General features: G+C 38.3%; 1 protein-coding gene across 1 annotated transcript in view; it reads right to left on the reverse strand.

Moving 5' to 3' along the window:
- Positions 1 to 11,214, reverse strand: part of LOC122811714 (E3 ubiquitin-protein ligase DTX3L-like) — a 269,974-nt gene extending 258,760 nt beyond the window's left edge. The window contains exon 1 of the mRNA XM_044083744.1: positions 10,991 to 11,214. The gene's annotated coding sequence lies outside the window, so the exon portion shown is untranslated. The remainder of the gene's footprint in view (positions 1 to 10,990) is intronic.
- Between the last annotated feature and the right edge of the window lie 9,770 nt (positions 11,215 to 20,984).

Genomic DNA, 20,984 nt, shown 5'->3' on the forward strand with positions numbered 1-20,984 from the left:
AACAGCAGCCCAAAACACAGTGCAGGGTGAAAATAAATATTAAGCACACATCAGAAAAACAAAAACTATATTTGTGTAATGATGCGAGTAGTTATGTTATTTTTTTTTTGGTGTTCTCCATTAACCTAAGTACATTAATTTCATCTGTTTCTTCTATAGTACTGAAAATCTTCCTAGTACTTTTGTAAACAATGGCAATCTTGAGATAAAAGGGAAAAATTAATATTTAATCATAAAGTTAATACAATATCTACAAACTGTGTTTTTCCATTGTTTCTCATTAAGGATTGTATAAAGTTCTTATGAAGTGATCATTTACTTTGCTGCTTTTCTTAATCCAGTATGTGTTCCAAATCCTGTGGTGGTCTCTCAGTGTTGTAAATGTAATACTGCTTGCACTTGCTATGCTATGAGCGGTCATATGGGTACCAGATCTGTTCTAATTGTCTGTGGGCAATATCAGTGCATCTCTGGACAGTCTTCTCTAGGAAGCTGTAAAAAAGTTAGAAGCTTTGAGAATCATTGTAATCAATGTTTCAGATTGATCCCAGGACTTGGATGTTCCCACTAACTTTAAAATGTCATTATACACCAAGATATAAGTCTGTTCATTTACTTGCTATACATTTATTTTAAATTTTGCAGCTTCCTGGTTTTAGTGTGGAGTGCTATATTCTTTAATTTTAAGTAGTTTAACCACTCCATATTCAGATTCAAAGAATCAGAATCAAATTGTACTTGAGCATATATTTTCGGATTATTGTCTTTAAATAAGGCTACATCTGCTAGTGCCAAAGAAAGCATCTTCAGCCATTCAATTAAATATCATCCCATATGGCTTGTGAGAAAAATGCCCTTCTCCCATGACTTGCCCATTTCCAATTCAGAAATGCAATAGCCGTGACAGAATAAGACCTCATTATAGGCTAATCTGCATGTTTCTTGAATCGTACTTAGTACTGAGACCTGGAGGCTATTGCTAATCTGCATGTCACTGTAGTAACCTGCTGCTCATGTAGACACTGACATTCCCCCCAGTGACCCTGTCTTAGACACACACACACACACACACACACACACACACACACACACACACACACACACCATAGTTCCTGTATCTGTCCCCGCCCTACCTGCTCTCACATGGTTCCCTTCCCCTGAAAAAGTCTGAGTGCCACTACAGCACTTACACATTATGCCCTGGTGGGCCAGTGTGTCCATCCATCCTCCAATCCCTGTATTGCCTTTGTTGCCAGTATGGCATTTTAAAGAGTGATCCTTGGTGTCTAGTGCATCCTCCACCTCCCAATCCTTGTTATGATGTTGGTCCCATTATGGCACTTCCCTGGTATCTAATGTATTCCACTGCCGCTTATCCCCATTCTACCATTGGTGACATTATGGCACTTTAAGAGTAAACTCTAGTGTCTAGTGGTCTACCACCACCAACACACATTCATGTTAGGCTGTTAAACAGGGCTTTTTGACTATGTTCAATACCATGATGTGATAGGTGTGGCCATTTACATGCCTTCCTGGAGGTGGTTCTGGGTAGAGAGAATGTGGCTAATTAGCATATGCCTCTCCCCAAGGGAATGCCTCATTAGCGATCAGCACAGCCACGGAGGCCGCCCTTTGTGGTGCAGCACATCTTTGTGTTAGAGGACCATGCAGTACCATGTATGAGCTGTTGCTAAATTGGGGAAATCTACTGAAACTTGTATACCTCAGTGTTCACATTGTAGTAACTTAATGAACTCGGTCTTTAATCTTTTCTAGGATTATAGTAACCCTTTCTGCTGTACACCCCTTACAAGATGTTAGAAAGAAAAAGCACTGTCCATCTTTTGAATGCATATAAAAGAGTTAGAGCTAACAGTACCTGGAGAAACTGCATCTTATTCTGTCACAGCTGGAGTGGAATATAAAGGACTTGAGCTTCCACATCTGTTTCCATAGTAAGTTTTGTTTTTAGAAACACAGAATCTAAGCCGACTACAGCTTTGTGAGCAACTATGCTCTGCAGTGCTCTTTAAATAACTTTGTCCCCCTCAGGTGTAGAAAGCAGGAAATCCTCACTATTCCATTCAGAAGTTTTTTAATTTTCAGGACAGCATTATTTATCAATGTCATCTGACTTTCAGGTATGGACATCTGAGATATTATATCAAACCACATTGCACTAGTAGCCTTCCTCTGTGGCATAGAGGGATAAAGCCCTAACTATGCCCCACACAGCCAAAGTTCAAATAGCTGAAAGAACCAGGCAGGGAAAAACTGGCAGTGAGCAGTGTTTGTAGGCTTAACTGTGGTGGGGAGAGGGAGATGGTGGCCCTGAAAAGGCCAAAGTACTCCCGTGCAAGTAGGTGCTTGCAGTTTGCCACTGGTCACAGGACTGTGAGGCATATGCTTGGTAGTCCTAAGCTGGTGATGGTAGCCTTCATGGGTATTTGTGTGAGAGAATACACAGGGGTGAGTTTAGGGGCAAAAACAAACTAACCAGTAAACAAATGCACTCATTGATGGGATGATGGCAAGGATTCAGACAGTGCTATGGCTGCCTGTATGACACCCGATCTAATGTCATCCTTACTGGGGAATACTTTGAACAGGGGAATGAATGGGCACGGCTGCTTAGAAGAGACTCACGCACAGCAGGAAAAAGCACATTGAAAAAAACATTGCATTAGTTCTGGAAAAGGAAAGATATTTCACGTGAATCCTGATCCCTCTTTGTATTTAGTTTGACATCATGTAACACTATCCTGGAAAACACCTTACTCAAGTCTTAAACCCTATGGTTTTATTAAGAAACTCATGCATATGCATTATTAACATGAATAGGCTGAAAATTCCCTGTATTAAGTCAAACTCCATTAGTCTGTTACAAACTTTTGTTTAAAAACACTGCACTACATAAAGAAATGTGTCTGAATTATAACATTTATATGCATCCTAGTTTGAGCACAGTCGAGCTGAAGTGCAGGCAGCTAGGATCTCATTAGCAGTTTCATTTCACTATTAAATATCCTGCTATTACTGACATTTACTGGTGCAACAGTAAGGAACATTTAGTAAATGCCAGTCTTTAGTCTCACTGAACCTCCTGAGTAATGACTACAACTCGCAACAATATAACATCAACTAAGTTGAGTTAAACCCCAGGAATCACTACCGTTTGATCTTCTTGGGGGTAATCTGCATATGTAGCTCATTATATCTAAGAGATGTGGCTTGTCAGGTGGCAGTGGAAGTGGCAGAATTCTAAGTAATTCTTCTGTGGGACCACCCCTAACTGCATGACCACTCTGTGGAATGGCAGACTTCTACTTACATCCATACATACCTTATCATTTTTAAAAAATTGGTTTAACAAAACAAAAACAAAAGGTAAATGCAAATATCTTTTTTAACCCTTCCCCTTCCTCCACAGGACCTTGCCCGAAGCCTTTACTGACAGTACTCAATCATCCCATTAATTTCATGGAGGCAAGAGCCCAAAGACAAGTACCCTCCACAGCCCATTCATTTCTGCCTGGGAATCCCAATAAGCCTATTTATCCCTCTAGCAGTGAGAGCTGGCTAAGAGGGAGGGGTCCAGGTTATTAGAAGATATGTTGGGGGATAATTATCATCGGCATCTTTAGCGTCATGACCATCATCACGATTATTTATTTATTTTTTGCTCTATTTCTCAGCAAAATTATTTCTTATTCTTCAGATTTATTAGGGAATTTCTAATAACTATGTATATATATCTAGTTCACTACTGTATTTATATCATGTATATTTTCTGTATATACTATACTGTTGTATATGTGTTGTTCATTTGGCTTGGGTCATGACTGAAAACAGTTCAGTGTTTAGGACCAGTTCATTAAAATGGTTAAAACAGGAAACAAATAAATAAATATATAAATAAAATAAATATGCTGTTTCTATCTCTCAGGTCCTACAATACCTTGTAACATTAGTGTGACCTATTCTCCCATAAAAGTACATCTTTCATAATATCTTGTATATTTGCTTGCAGCATGTCAAGCAGTTTTTGAAATATATTCTTTACTCAGGACTACCTAAACATCAAGTGACTCTAGTTTGGGATCTGAAAAACTGTAAATGAAAACTTAACAATAAGTCCCTTTGGGACCATCAGTTCTATTAGCCTGAAATACTTATCCTGAAAGACCATTTTTATAGTGGAAGTCAGCAGCTCTTCATAAGGAAAGATTTCTTTAAGAACATATTTTTCCTTTATGCATAAATCCATATATAAATTTTCTTTGAATCAGTCTGTCCAGGTTTCTGTTTTCTTAACCAAAGAAGGGAATAAAGGGGAAAACATTTTGCATTGCATGGATATTCAAGCAGCTCTATAATAATACGCAGAAAAGTTCAAACCACTTGGTTGTTTCTTTTATGAAGAAAAGTAGGATTGTCTATTAACAAATGGATCCTTTCAAGTGACTAGCCAACAGTATTTTCTCCTATAAGATTAGGGTCCACACACACCCAGATCAACACCTACCAAATGCAGCCCCACACACACCCAAATCAATCAACACCTACCAAATGCAGCCTCATTTCTGCTCTAATATATATATATATATATATATATATATATATATATATATATATATATATATATATATGTATATATATGTGTGTGTGTGTGTGTGTGTGTGTGGTGGTGCTGCGGTGGCGTTGTCGCCTCACAGCAAGACGTTGTCCCGTTCGATTCTCAGCTACAGCTTTTGTGTGGAGGCATACGTGAATGGGGCGTGCCTTTGTTGAATGTTGTGCATCAGGGCTGGTAACCCGGTACGAAAAATCCACTACCAATCATTAGCAGACCGGAGTTCCGCTGTGGCGACCCCTAACCGGGAAAAGCCGAAAGACACAAACAATTATAAAACGCAACAAAGTGCAAAATCCAGCTACTTGTGCACTGAGAAACAAAGTTCCAATACAAAGACTTCAGCACTCCATTGCTCTTGAATAATAAAACAGTTACTTTATTTATAATAATCCATTGAGTAAAAGTTCAAAAAGCAGTCTGGCTGAAACAGCTCACAGCACAAAACATCAAAATTTATTAACAACCTCACAAACCTTAAATTAGTCCCATAGGTGGTAACAAATCTAAGAACAGCCCCTTGATCATTACTTTTCCCATCGTCCTTTCTGTTTCTAAGCAGTGCTTCCTTAGGCATATTAGATATAAAGGACCTAACATGTCTAATAAGCTCCTTAGAACAACCCCTCATCACAATTCTAGCTTCCATTTTTTCAGCTTCAACCTCAACATCCTGTGTTGAGCTACAAATTTTCTTCACTTTGATAAACTGGGCTTTAGGCATATTACGAACAATGTGGCCAGGATGACAACTGCCAGCCTTCAATAAAGAATTCTTAGTGAATGCCTTACGATATAGCTGGTAGCAACAGTATCATCCAGCAGTTTGGTTACATTAACATCTAAAAAATCAATATTAAATAACTCAGCTTTCCCTGTAAAAAACAAATCAAAGGCACTGGCGTTTAAATATCTCAGAAAATTATGCCACTGTTCCAAACCACCAGACCACATGCACCAGCAGTCGTCAAGAAATCAGTGCCACATAGTCAAATACTTCTTGTAATTATTCTTTTCACTATAAATCAGACACCTCAAAAAAAAAACATAAAAAGATCGGCATAAATGGGGGTAAAACTTGCCCCCATTGCAATGCCCCTAATTTGAAGAAAACAATCACCCTTGTAGCAAAACACATTGTGTCAAGCACCAGTCCCAACAGTCTCAAAAGAAACAACATGTGATTCCAAATAAAGTTTAGAAGTTTTTTAAACAATATTTAACCGCCAGCAAGCCCCTCTCATGGGGGATGCTCATATACAAGGACTGCACATCCAAAATACACAGATAGGAATCATTCGAAACCTGTAGGTCATCCATTAATTTCAAAAACTCTGTGGTGTCTTTAATATATGTACTCCCTAGACCCAACAAATATTTGCACTATGTCTCTACGTAAACAGACAATAGCTCAGTCAAAGAGCATCTTCCAGAAATAATAGGTTTACCGAGAGAAGTAAGGATAGCGATGAAGAGAATGAAGAATGGAAAGGCTGTTGGCCCAGATGACATACCTGTGGAAGCATGGATGTGTTTAGGTGAAATAGCAGTGGAGTGTTTAACCAGATTGTTTAATGAAATCTTGGAAAGTGAGAGGATGCCTGAGGAATGGAGAAAAAGTGTTTTGGTACCGATTTTTAAGAATAAGGGTGATGTGCAGAGCTGCAGTAACTACAGAGGGATTAAATTGATCAGTCACAGCATGAAGTTATGGGAAAGAGTAGTGGAAGCTAGGTTAAGAAGGGACGTGATGGTTAGTGAACAGCAGTATGGTTTCATGCCGGGAAAGAGCACTACAGATGTGATGTTTGCTCAGAGTGTTGATGGAGAAGTACAGAGAATGTCAGAAGGAGTTGCATTGTGCTTTTGTAGACTTGGAGAAAGCGTATGACAGGGTGCCTAGAGAGGAGTTGTGGTATTGTATGAGGAAGTCAGGAGTGTCAGAGAAGTATGTAAGAGTGGTACAGGATATGCACGAGGGTAGTGTGACAGAGGTGAGGTCTGAGGTGGGAGTGACGGATGCGTTTAAGGTGGAGGTGGGGTTACATCAAGGATCAGCTCTGAGCCCTTTCTTATTTGCAATGGTGATGGACAGGTTGACAGATGAGATCAGATAGGAGTCCCCATGGACTATGATGTTTGCAGATGACATTGTGATCTGTAGTGAGAGTAGGGAACAGGTGGAGGAGACCCTGGAGAGATGGAGATATGCTCTAGAGAGAAGAGGAATGAAGGTCAGCAGGACTAAGACAGAATATATGTGTGCGAATGAGAGGGAGGATAGAAAAATGGTGAGGATGCAAGGAGTAGCAGTGGCAAAGGTGGATGAGTTTAAATACTTGGGGTCAATAGTTCAGAGTAATGGTGAGTGTGGAAGAGAGGTGAAGAAGAGAGTACAGGCAGGATGGAGTGGGTGGAGAAGTGTCAGGAGTGATTTGTGACAGACGAGTACCTGTAAGAGTGAAAGGGAAGGTCTACAAGAGGGTAGTGAGACCAGCTATGTTATATGGGTTGGAGACAGTGTTATTGACAAAAAGGCAGGAGTTTGAGCTGGATGTGGCAGAGTTAAAGATGTTAAGATTTGCACTGGGTTTGACGAGGGTGGACAGGATTAGGAATAAGTATATTAGAGGGTCAGCCCAGATTGGAAGGTTTGGAGACAAAGCCAGACAGGCAAGATTATGTTGGTTTGGACATGTGCTGAGAAGGGATGCAGAGTATATTTGGAAAAGGATGCTAAGGATGAAGCTACCAGGTAACAGGAAAAGAGGAAGGTCTACAATAAGGTTTATGGATGTGGTGAGAGAGGACATGCAGGTGGTTGGTGTGACAGAGCAAGATGCAGAGGACAGGAAGAAATGGAAACAGGTGATCCGCTGGGGCGACCCCTAACGGGAACACCCGAAAGAAGATGATGAGTTAAGCAAGGAGGAGGACAGGGGAGCTCACCTCCCCCACAAAAACACTTTGATTTACTTTGCTCCAGGGTAATCCCCAGTGCATACACAGAATGTGTCAGCATTAGTTGTTTCAAAGTAAGTGCTTTGATTTTCTGGTAGTTGACATTGTGGTCATCCAGTCAGTTTGCCTACATCTATATGTATATATATGGATCTACTATTTACCGAAATCCCACTTCGTCGAACTTCATAACGAAGAGATGAAGTTGCTGAAGATGTAGTTTCATGAACACCCAGCTCACCGTAAATTAACTCTGGGAAAAGAACCACTTTTCCAGCAACACTTCAACAACAAACCGAAACAAATCAGACCCACCCAATTGGAGGGTCTTCGCCACCCACACCTCCCAACTCCGAGATCACACTATAGTGGAGAAAAGGGGAAAGTTCACCATGGTGGCCAAGTGTTTTTTTTCCGGAGTTACATTATGGTGATACGGGTGTTCACGAAACTACATTTTCAGCAATTTCATCTCATCGTTATGAAGTTCGATGAAGTGGGATTATTTTATATTTATATAAATATATCAGGATGTTACATGAGCCCTATCTACACCATTTCTTAACAATTATAAATTGGATGTACAGTTTAGAGGCAAGGAAGGATTTGATTCATTAGTCCTACAAGGGATGCTTTAGTGCATGAAGCCTTTTGTGGGACCTATAGGTTACACTGTTTAGCACTGCTACAGCAATGATCCTTATGTGTAACTGTGTGAGGTATTCAGCCTAAAGGCAGACATATGAATAGCAAGTTATTTGCTGCAGGATAGACTCCAACCCTCCATCCACTCACACTATGCTCATAATGGGACAGCCAACTACTTTTATGCACAGATTTGCATTCTTTTGGTTATAGTTTTCATTTTATAAATGTACTTATTGTTTTTATGTGTCACCTAAATAAATATTAAAATTTCAAACCCAAATTTATTCATACTTGTTTGCAGGAGAATTAAAAACAATTGGCCAAATTTAATAAAGCCTACACTAAGTGTACATTAACATACCTCTCAACCTCTTAGAGCAAAAAATCTGGACAAAGCCTAAAATGATGGGGGGACAAATAGGGACAGCTTTTAAATATTGTTGTTACAAACATAAAAAGTTAATAGAATAATAGGTTTTGCATTAGCATGAATTTTCGTATGTTCATTAAGCGTATACAATATGTATTCAATAAAATTGTAATCACATATTCTGTGCTTTCTAGTCACTCAGAAAGACTACATTAAGTGAACATGTGGTCTACACTTTGTGGTAACCTGCATGAATTCCTGTCAGTATTTAAAGCTGCAAGAATATCATTAGGAAAACTAAAATTAGGAGGAAGAAGGTGTGCATTGTGTCTGTGTTGTTTGTTTACTCAGAACAGTGTACACGGTGTAGGCTTTATTGAATCTGCCCCAATATATCTGTTGCATGGTCTAACTGACACACACACACACACACGCTACTGCTCAGTGCTTAGCATGTGTATATGGAAGTGTACACAAAGTTGGATGGTGCTATTCTGTTCATTAATTCAGCAGGTAAAGATGCAAAACCATCTCTTCTGCCTGTGTATTGTAATGCTTGCAAGTTGGGTAATGTACAGTATTAGCCTGAGCACAAAAGTGATCATTAATGACACATCATGGTGTATGTGTTAGCTTACTCTGTGGACAGTTGTCTTTGTACTTAAATCTTAGTACCATTAAGGCACAAAGTATGATATTTTGGAAGGTCCTCATATTAGTGTGGAGGCCATTTTTAGTTTACACTTGCCTTCTAATGGATCCATAATGTAACTCTGACTCCTTTGTGATTCACTCACATAACCTTGATCACTAAAGATTGGAGTAATTTGAGTATGAACTCCATCCAAGCCCAAAATTCACCAAAAAACAGTATTATTTTAATGGTGAAAGCCCCCTTGCCTTCCCAGTCTGAGGTATGTGCCCCCACACCCCAAGATACTTATTATATGTTAACCAAAAGATTGCAGCATCTCAGGGGAAAGAAAATTCCTTAAATATTGCGATCTGAATATGCCATGGAGTTTTGGCAAGAAGACAGAAATGGACGTTAGTGTTCATATACTACAGTGCTGATCACAAGACTGGGACACGCCTTCTATTGGCTAAATATCAGGCAGGATTCCAGTGGTTTACCAGGCCGGAAGACTTTGAGGAAGGTGCTTACTCTCCTAATGTTTGATGTCCTGCCTTGGGTGTGTACATGCTGTTTTATGTCTGGTGAGTATCTTTAGCATTGGTTTGCTTTGGCATCATTGTGTTGCCCCCTGATGTTTACCCTTCTTTGAGAAGTACATCTCCTAATAGAATGAATAGAAGGATGCCTCTTGGTTTTTGGTCATCTCCTACAGGAGTGGAGTTACATGGTGCAGAACAACTAACTTTCCTTAATTTGGTGGATCTGGTGGTCTCTCAGGTCAGCAGGCAGTGTCTTAGCACTCTCTCCCATCAAAATGACATGGTAACTGCTGATATATATTTTTCCTGCCTAGTGTGCTTACAGAGTGGCTGAAAGCACACTGCTAGACATATACCATATCTGCTATTGGCCACATACCATACTATTTGACACATACTATATGCATTACTGGACACATGCTTTACACACTACTTGACATATACTATATACACTATTGGACATATACCATATGCAGTATTAGGCATCTACCATGCATACTATTGTGCACATACAATGTGCACTTCTGGACACATATCACTGTTTAATATATTCCCAGATGCACTACTGGATGTATACAATATACACTACTAGATATCTACCAAATGCAGTATTGGACAAATACTATATACACTACTGGACACATACCATATGCACTAATAGACATATGCCACATGGGCCATTGAACATATTACCATATGCACTAATGGACATATAACATACGGACTAGTACACATACCATATGCACTATACAGGTTGCTATCCAGCTGTGAAGGGCAGAAGGTGGTAGTGCCAGTCTGTGCATTAAAATATACAAACAATACCCTTGTAAAGATTCACCAAACCTCCTCAAAGAAATGACAGGTTATAAGAACAGAAACGTTTTCCTATAAGTAGTCCTCAGAATTACTGTATTTTAAATAAATGATTTCTTTTGATGGCAGTCTACCTATTGTTGCTAAAAGATCATAACCTTTAACTCCATGTCCTAGGTCTATTTTTTTAGTATCAGTAGTAGCAGAATAGCTTAATTTGGGCCATAATTTCAAATCCCTAAAGCAACAGCTTTGCCAGTGAAGTAAGTGAAAAGTGCATTTCAGAGGTAAGAAAAACATTCAATACCACAACAGCAAAATGATGCAAGCCCAGTATTTACTTACATGCAGATAAAATAATTTAGGAAATCTAGTTTGTTTCTTACCTAAAATGGCAATAGCTGCTGGTCAAAGAACCCTGTAGTCTTCCTGAAGCTTAGGTTTCGTTTTTTAAGAACCTCAACAGCAGAGCTATATAGCTGAAAGTGAAAGTAAACAAAGGCACAGCCCTAAACATGAATCAGAAGGAAAAAAAAAATCTACATTTGAAATAATGTATTTACAATGCCTCATGAGGCACCAGTACAAATTTTGGTTCCCATTACATAAAAGTGCAACACATTCTTGCACATCATACAGAACTGCATTAAGTATTATCACTTGATTAATATGACATCACTAAGCACTATTAATGCCTTAAGGGAGGAGTCAGAAAATGTCTGGCTAAGGATTTTACAAAAAAAAAAATCATACCTGCACTCACTCTTAGTGAAGCATCCTGGGAATTACACGGTGCTACACAGACTTCCTCATTTCTGGCATGTAAAAATGATGTTTCTTCACTTGATGCACTGTGGCCCCTTTTGTTGATACTCTGACTATAAAGTGGAAGTCTTGAACTGTTGACATTTATGTGCACATGTGACTTTTTCAGATACCGTGGTCTCTTTATATATATGCTGAGATGATGAATGACATACCGAGTAAATCTCTACACATTTCCAAGGAGACAGATGCAATGCTTTTGTAACTAATGTATATGGATGCTTCTGAAATGCCAGACGCTGATGACATTAGATTTTGTCCATTTTACATGTGATTATACATAGTCTTCCCTTTGACATAAGATGGATGACTCCATTAGACAGCACAATTAAGATGTCTGTAGGGGTCATGGCTAGCTGTGGCCGTCTTTTGTTCAAAACCTAAACACACTTAGGAGTCCAAATCTTTGCAGTCCCCTTTCAGAGGGTATGACTGACATTTCCTGAAGTGCTGCTCCCTTCCTGTCAGAAGCAGTCAGGTTAATTATTATTCAACTGCATTCACGCATTATGCTTTCTGTAGTCATTCATATTCTTACTGTTTTAATTTCTGAATTAATGAGGTTCCATTCCTTCACATTAGAGTAAATGGTGCGGTGTTCTCTTTTAATATGTTGGATGGGTGAGTGTGCGTCTTTGGGGGGGCGAGCATGTTTGTGTGTGTGTGTGTGTGTGTGTGTGTGTGTGTGTGTGTGTGTGTGTGTGTGTGTGTGTGTGTGTGTGTGTGTGTGTGCGCGTGTTTGCGAAATCAGAAACACAGCAATTGATATGGACACAATAGCCATGCAACACTGTTTTGTAGAGAGCTGGCCACTGCATCATCGTCATGTGACATTCTGGGTCTGTGTTTTGTGTGTGTGTGTGTGCATGCATGTGTGTTTGCAAAAACAGGAACACAGCAATTGATATGGACACAATAGCCATGCAACACTGTTTTGTAGAGAGCTGGCCACAGCATCATGGTCATGTGACATTCTGGATCTGTGTGTGTGTGTGTGAGTGTGTGTGAGTGTGAGTGTGAGTGTGAGTGTGAGTGTGAGTGTGTGTGTGTGAGAGAGTGTGTGTGTGTAATTATTCCATATATGGAGTGACAGAACTGTAGAACAAAGCTGGACTGACACTGGCCTGAAGCTTTACTTGGGAAAGAGTGATGTCAGTGCTAAAGATACCAGATGGCATAATGGTTAAGGTCTTTGCCTCCCATGCACAAGGTACAAGACTTGATCCTGACCTCCAGCTAATGCCTGTTTAAAGTCTGGAGTTTGCATATTTTCCCCTCTTACTCTGTGGGTTCCTCCCAGCTCTGAAAAATATGCTGCATTTCCATCTCAAACTCACCAATGAATAATGAATGGAGCTGTGGACAGCAGCGCAGACTCTACATGGTGCACAATAGAGGGAAGAATTGTATAGACCAGCTGCTTTGTTCCTGTCCTGTGATTCGCAGTATCCTCAAGGGAGGAGAACAGGGATCACAGACTGTGAGCTGTGGTAGGGCTAGTGACTTGACTGTGTAAAATATGGCTGTAGGTGATTCGGTCATGTTGACTAATATCACCAAATAGGCATAGGTAATTATCTGTGATAAGTGGGTTGAAGACCTGGCCCAACTTCCACCAGGGACTCATGCTAATGGTGGGAGGGATGCACATGCTCCTATTGGCCAGTGTGTGCCTGCCATAAAGCCCAGCAGCCTTGGGTCAATAAACTACTGTCCGGCTGGTGTCCAGTTGTCCAGTCAGGGTTACCTGTGATAAGTCTGTTTAGCAAAAGCCAGGTGTAAAACCAATCAACCTGCCAAACATGAACTAAGAATTGCTACACTCAATGTAGGTTCACTGACAGGATGAAGCTTTGAAGTGGATGATATAATGGTAGGGAGGAGGCTGGACATCCCATGTATACAAGAGACAAGATGGAAGGGCAGTGCATGAAAGCCACTTGGCTTGGGATCCATAGTCTACTACTGAAGAGGAGGACAGGCTAGAAATGGTGCCATAACTGTGGTGAGAGAGAGGCTTCAGAACGCAGTGAGGAATGTCATCAGAATTAGTGACAGACTCATGGCAATCAGACTCCAGTGTAATGATAGGTGATAGGACAGTAGTCATAATCTCAGCCTATGCCCACAGCAGGGTTGTGATAATGAGAAAGAATGCATTCATACAGCAGTTGCAGGACCTACACATACCTCTCAACTGCCCAGATTTCGCAGAATGTCCAGATTTTTGCCTCATATTTTTGGTCTATTTCTCATAAAATTGTTGTTTCCTGGCAAATCGATGAGGACTGAAGTCAGAAAATAATGGTAGACATTTGAGTTTCAGACTTTATATCCTTCAGAAAATTCATGCTAATGCAAAATCTGTTATTCACTCGACATGACAAACTCGTAAAGTACAAAAACAGACTGAAAACTAGAATCCAAAAAGTGGCAGAAACGACCCAAGCAGAAAACCAGATAATGCACGGACTGTTTATTGTTTGTAAGCGCTTTTGGTCGAGGTAATACCCCAACCTTCTTCAGACATACACAATATTACAACCCTAATGCCTTCTTTAAATATGTAACTCCTAATACATACTAATTAAATGGTAATTAAACCATTAATTATATTAATACCTTAAAAATCTTACAAGAAGGCTACAGTTTTTCCCAACCTAAACCATAAATACGAATATTAAAAATATATATATACACATGAATGAGCTATATATTAAAATCATTACACATTAAACATTAAAAACCAGATGTTAAACAATAAAGTTTGTTAACTTAATTAAAAATTATTTATATATATATTTATTTATTCTACACTAAACTATATTATAGTATGTTCTACCTAATTATTAATACCCAATTTTTACACAAAACAGGAGACACCAGAACAAAACAAAACTCTCCAATACACCTTTTAAACCAATACTTCATGTACAAATGTTTCACATTAAATATCAAACATTTTTAAAATCAGAATATTAAAATTCTAAAATGTTTGTCATTTATAGGATATCAATTATTTGTGAATTATTTATGCACAGCCAGCTACAAATACAGCCATCTATTTAATGCTTTTAATTTCAGTATGCATTTTATTGATGCATACTCGTTCAAACCCGGAGAAATGTGAGCACATGTTCTAATTTGCCATAATAACTCCTGCTCCTCCAACAAAAGTTGCCATGGTCCCCCTCTGGTACTTATATTAATTTGTTGGATGACAGAAAATAAGAAGAAGTGATCGGGCTCATCACGAATATGCCTGGCAAGAGCATTTGTTAAATCATTTCTGCCTATGGCATAAATATGTTCGTATACCCTTTTCCTCAATGACCTTTCTGTCTTGCCTATGTAGAATGCGCAACATTTTACGCACAGTGCCACATAAACCACTCTTGCTCTCACAATTGTATTTGCCATTGATGCCATAGGTTTTCCCCCTTATGCATACTTTATTACCTGGCACCATGTACTTGCACCGAGGGCACATTCCACATTTTGACATACCAATATTTGTCATTGTTGATTTAGCAACAGACCTATCTACCAAGCTCTTTAAATTCACTCCTCTCCTATAAACAAATTTTGGTTTGATGCCTATTGCTTTTACTAACTCTGTGTCTTCCAGAATGAGTTATTATGGCAAATTAGAACATGTGCTCACATTTCTCCGGGTTTGAACGAGTATGCATCAATAAAATGCATACTGAAATTAAAGGCATTAAATAGATGACTGTATTTGTAGCTGGCTGTGCATAAATAATTCACAAATAATTGATATCCTATAAATGACAAACATTTTAGAATTTTAATATTCTGATTTTAAAAATGTTTGATATTTAATGTGAAACATTTGTACATGAAGTATTGGTTTAAAAGGTGTATTGGAGAGTTTTGTTTTGTTCTGGTGTCTCCTGTTTTGTGTAAAAATTGGGTATTAATAATTAGGTAGAACATACTATAATATAGTTTAGTGTAGAATAAATAAATATATATATAAATAATTTTTAATTAAGTTAAACTTTGTTTAACATCATCTGGTTTTTAATGTTTAATGTGTAATGATTTTAATATATAGCTCATTCATGTATATATATTTTTTTAATATTCGTATTTATGGTTTAGGTTGGAAAAACTGTAGCCTTCTTGTAAGATTTTTAAGGTATTAATATAATTAATGGTTTAATTACCATTTAATTAGTTTGTATTATTCAATTAGGAGTTACATATTTAAAGAAGGCATTAGGGTTGTAATATTGTGTATGTCTGAAGAAGGTTGGGGTATTACCTCGACCGAAAGCGCTTACAAACAATAAACAGTCCGTGCATTATCTGGTTTTCTGCTTGGGTCATTTCTGCCACTTTTTGGATTCTAGTTTTCAGTCTGTTTTTGTACTTTACGAGTTTGTCATGTCGAGTGGAAACGTAACCGTTGGGCAGAGCAGCGTGCATCATAGGACTGGGTCACAACCTTTATTTTCCCAAGAAGAAGAACTAGTTCCTAGCGTACAGCAAAACGGAACTAGCACACAGAACAATGAAGATGAAGCTATTAGGAATAGCGACTCGCCAATGGACCTTACTACTTTAGTAAATATGCTTCTAACTAAAGTAGATAATCTTTCCCAACAAGTGCAAGAATGTGTGTCCAGGAACAGTCTTAGTCAGCAGATAGTTCCTGGTGGGAACACCAGTGTGGTTACATCGACTTTCTTGTCAACAGGATCCATTCAGCCAGCTCAGCATGTGCGAGGCAGTAACACGCTTAATAGGGCACAAGAAACTGGAAGCTCAACGGAAATAAATCTAAACGGAGCTAGCTTTATAGCAAATAGTAATACTGGAATTATCACCAACCCGAGAACTCAGGGGGCAAGCGATATTTCATCTATTCCGACAATGGCTAACTTTTTAGCTAAGAAGGATTTTTTTGCATCTCTTGACAATGCGAATAGTAACGGAGTTGAAAACATGGATAACATCATGGTGAGTTCGTCCTCTTTTATAGACAAACTTAACATGTTTGACAATAAACTATTTCGATGTAGAAAACTTCAGTTAGAAGTCTCGTATCTCCAGGAATGTATTAATTTAAAAATAATTCCAAAAGGGTTACGCCAGTGGCATTACCCTGCAGGACTAATTAATAATTCTGTATTTCATCAGGAACTACTTGGTTTATTTGACAAAGAAGGTGCTGAATTTTTGAATTCCCTTATTAATTTTTATAATGTGGAACTAAATACACTGCACGAGGATTTAACTCAACTGGAAGCCTTTTTACAAGGTCATTCCGATTTTTCAAGATATAAATATGACTATGCAAGGATTCTGTCAAGCATTGATGCAACTATTAACAAACTAGTTGCCAATAAGAAAAGGAAAATTGACAGAGATATTAAAGAGTACAGCAACAAAAGGGCTTACCCCCCTCCCCCTTTGGGTCAATCAAATTTGTTGAATACAAATGACAATCAAATTACTGATGCCTCTCCTCAGGTGGATTTACAAGATGCTGATGAGAATACTGATATGCCACAAATTAGGAGTGAGCGTATTAGGAATCAGTGTCATTATGTAAATAATGGCAATGTGAATGGGGGAAACCATAATAAGGTGAACATGCCCGTAATGCAAATGGGAATAACCAGGGTTTTCACAGGTCAGGGGATGCCCCGAATCCTGGCATGAGCAGGAACAACAACAATTCTATATCCATCCAGAGAGGGAGAACGCAGAGGAGGAGGAAGGGGAACCAGCGGAGGAGATAAACATAGAAGATAGTGGTCCTACCGTTCTAACTAGCCAACAAGGAGATTTCAAGATCTACAATTATACTGTTCTAACAGTGGAACAAAATCTTATTGACTTTTTTTCCAGAGGTCTTACTTTTGTTCCAGACAGTAAATGTAATTTAGTTAGTACCATTGTAGATCTGAAACTATATGTTCGTAAATTAAATTTGGCATTTAGACTAGGTAACACACCATCCCTTCTGAATACTCAGAGTTTCAAGCATTTTCAACCCCCCATTACATAATTCCCTGAACATTTTTGAGAAGATATGTGAGAATGATTTAAGGTCGATGGTAGAACATAGAGCCAATTCTCACAATATGAAAACTAACATCTCCCAAGATGAAATAGCCTTTATATCTATTCTCAATTAATGTAATATAAGGGTTATGTCTCCAGATAAAGGAGGGGGTTTAGTATTTATGGATGAATATCTTTATGACAGAAAAATACTTGAACACCTGGACTCTTGATACTTATTTACAGTCCAACCTGAATGAGATACATATGGCCTATAATAAAATCAAAGGTATTCTGGAAGATCTTTTCATTGAAGGGACGATTGACAGTGATACGTTACACTACCTAAAGATGTCGGCGCCAAAAATTCCCACTTTGTTTGGCACACCAAAAATCCATAAAGATCTAAAAAACCCCCCTTTTAGACCAATTGTTGATGGACGAGGGTCCATCACATATGCTTGTGCCAAGCTGGTGGACGAGATTCTTAAACCCCTGTTGAAAACAGAGCCACAAATTTGCAAGGACTCTTGGAGTTTCTTACAATGTATAGACAAAATGGTGTTTGATCCAAACTGCATATTTTTAGTGGTGGACATTAAAGACTTGTACACAGTTATACCCCAACATTTAGGTATTGAGTGGACAAGGAAATTTATGTTAAGGAAAAATGCCCCCAATGACCAAATGAACCTTGTAGAAGCTCTATTGGAATTGGTATTGTTTAACAACTTTTTGACCTTCAAAGGGCAATTTTACCTCCAAAAGACTGGTATCGCTATGGGGTCACCCTGTGGTTGCAGTTTTGCAAACTCGGTATTAGCACATTGGGAACATCAACATTTGTTTCAAAATAATTTATACCAACAAAATGTCACTTGGTACAATAGGTACCAAGATGACATGCGCTTCTTTTGGAAAGAGCCAGTGGACCTGATTCCTCAATTTATTGAAAGTCTTTCAAAAATGACCAATTTTTTACAATTTACTTATTCAGTAGGAGAGAATGAAATGTGTTTTTTAGATGTTAAACTAAGAAAAGATACCTGCAATAACAAATTTAAATCTGAAATATATAGGAAGCCTACACATTCAAATTCCTTTCTCCACTTTTCAAGCTGTCATCCTTTTCACTAAAAGAAAAGTGTGGTGAAGGGACAGTTTGTGAGGGCCGCAAGGATGGTATCTGATAAACAAGATTTCGTCATCAAATGTGATAATTTAAGCACAGTTTGCCATGAGAGGTTACCCAAACTCCTTAATTGAAGAAGTTAGGGAGGAGGTGGTCATAAAAAGAGATGTAGGTCATTTCCGACCTCTACTAGGAGGGGGTACCATGCAAACTGAAGTAGGATCATTAGCTAGGCAAACATCACATTTTAACATTAATTTCATTTTTACTTATTGTATTGATTTTAATTACATCAGAGGCATTATAAACAAAAATTGGAATATCATTCTGGAAGACACAGAGTTAGTAAAAGCAATAGGCATCAAACCAAAATTTGTTTATAGGAGAGGAGTGAATTTAAGAGCTTGGTAGATAGGTCTGTTGCTAAATCAACAATGATAAATATTGGTATGTCAAAATGTGGAATGTGCCCTCAGTGCAAGTACATGGTGCCAGGTAATAAAGTATGCATAAGGGGGAAAACCTATGGCATCAATGGCAAATACAATTGTGAGAGCAAGAGAGTGGTTTATGTGGCACTGTGCGTAAAATGTTGCGCATTCTACATAGGCAAGACAGAAAGGTCATTGAGGAAAAGGGTATACGAACATATTTATGCCATAGGCAGAAATGATTTAACAAATGCTCTTGCCAGGCATATTCGTGATGAGCCCGATCACTTCTTCTTATTTTCTGTCATCCAACAAATTAATATAAGTACCAGAGGGGGACCATGGCAACTTTGGTTGGAGGAGCAGGAGTTATGGCAAATTAGAACATGTGCTCACATTTCTCCGGGTTTGAACGAGTATGCATCAATAAAATGCATACTGAAATTAAAAGCATTAAATAGATGACTGTATTTGCAGCTGGCTGTGCATAAATAATTCACAAATAATGGATATCCTATAAATGACAAACATTTTAGAATTTTAATATTCTGATTTTAAAAATGTTTGATATTTAATGTGAAACATTTGTACATGAAGTATTGGTTTAAAAGGTGTATTGGAGAGTTTTGTTTTGTTCTGGTGTCTCCTGTTTTGTGTAAAAATTGGGTATTAATAATTGGGTAGAACATACTATAATATAGTTTAGTGTAGAATAAATAAATATATATATAAATAATTTTTAACTTTATTGTTTAACATCATCTGGTTTTTAATGTTTAATGTGTAATGATTTTAATATATAGCTCATTCATGTATATATATATTTTTAATATTCGTATTTATGGTTTAGGTTGGGAAAAACTGTAGCCTTCTTGTAAGATTTTTAAGGTATTAATATAATTAATGGTTTAATTACCATTTAATTAGTATGTATTATTCAATTAGGAGTTACATATTTAAAGAAGGCATTAGGGTTGTAATATTGTGTATGTCTGAAGAAGGTTGGGGTATTACCTCGACCGAAAACCCTTACAATCAATAAACAGTCCGTGCATTATCTGGTTTTTTGCTTGGGTCGTTTCTGCCACTTTTTGAAATCTGTTATTCAATCAACTTTCTAAGTTTGTAAGAGCAATATCTAAAAAGTGTCCTTATTTTTAAGGCTTTTGTCACCCCATTATTTGAGGGTTTGTCCAGATTTCTTGCTGTAAGAGGTTGAAAAGTATGCTACTAGATAAAGCAGGACAACATGAATTGGTGTTGACAATGGGTGACTTGATTGTACATATTGGGACAGATAGAATAGGATATATGCATTGCATGGTTCCACATGGGGTGGGGCAAGATAAATAAAAAAGGTGAGGCCATTTTAGACTTCTGTATGGCAAATGGCACGATAGTAGCAAACACACGATTCAGAAAGAGAGAGAGTAACAAGATCACATACAGGTGTGGCCAACATAGAACTCAGGTATACTTCCTCCTAGTAAGGAAAGGGCACTGGGGTAGAATTAGTGATTGCAAAGTAATTCCGAGTGAAACAGTCAGCCAATAGCATAAACCATTAGTTGTCACAATAAGCTGCAAGCAGTTATCAAAGAAGGCTCAAAGTTCAAGAGAGATCAGGCTGAAGACCTGGAAGTTGACTGGAGAAAAAGTACAACAGTTCAAGGCACCCCAAGAAGAGGAAGTAGGTAGAATTGAAGAATGTCAGCTCCTCAAAACAGCATGTGTGAGGACAACAGAACAGACATGTGGCCAAGCCAGGTATGGAAATAAGATACATAAAGAAAGCCGGTGGTAGAATGCTGGTCCAGGAAGTCATTGAAAGAAGGAGTGCTAAAAAAGGTGGGAGACAGAAAAGACTGACCAGGCTAGGAAGGACTACTGGTCGGCTAACAAAGAAGCTAAGAAAGGAGTTGCAATAGCAAAGAATAGGGCATCAGAAGCACTGGA

The sequence above is a fragment of the Protopterus annectens genome, chromosome 9.part0 (genome assembly GCF_019279795.1).
Source record: "Protopterus annectens isolate FY-2018-M chromosome 9.part0, PAN1.0, whole genome shotgun sequence".
Classification (NCBI taxonomy): Eukaryota; Metazoa; Chordata; order Ceratodontiformes; family Protopteridae; genus Protopterus; species Protopterus annectens.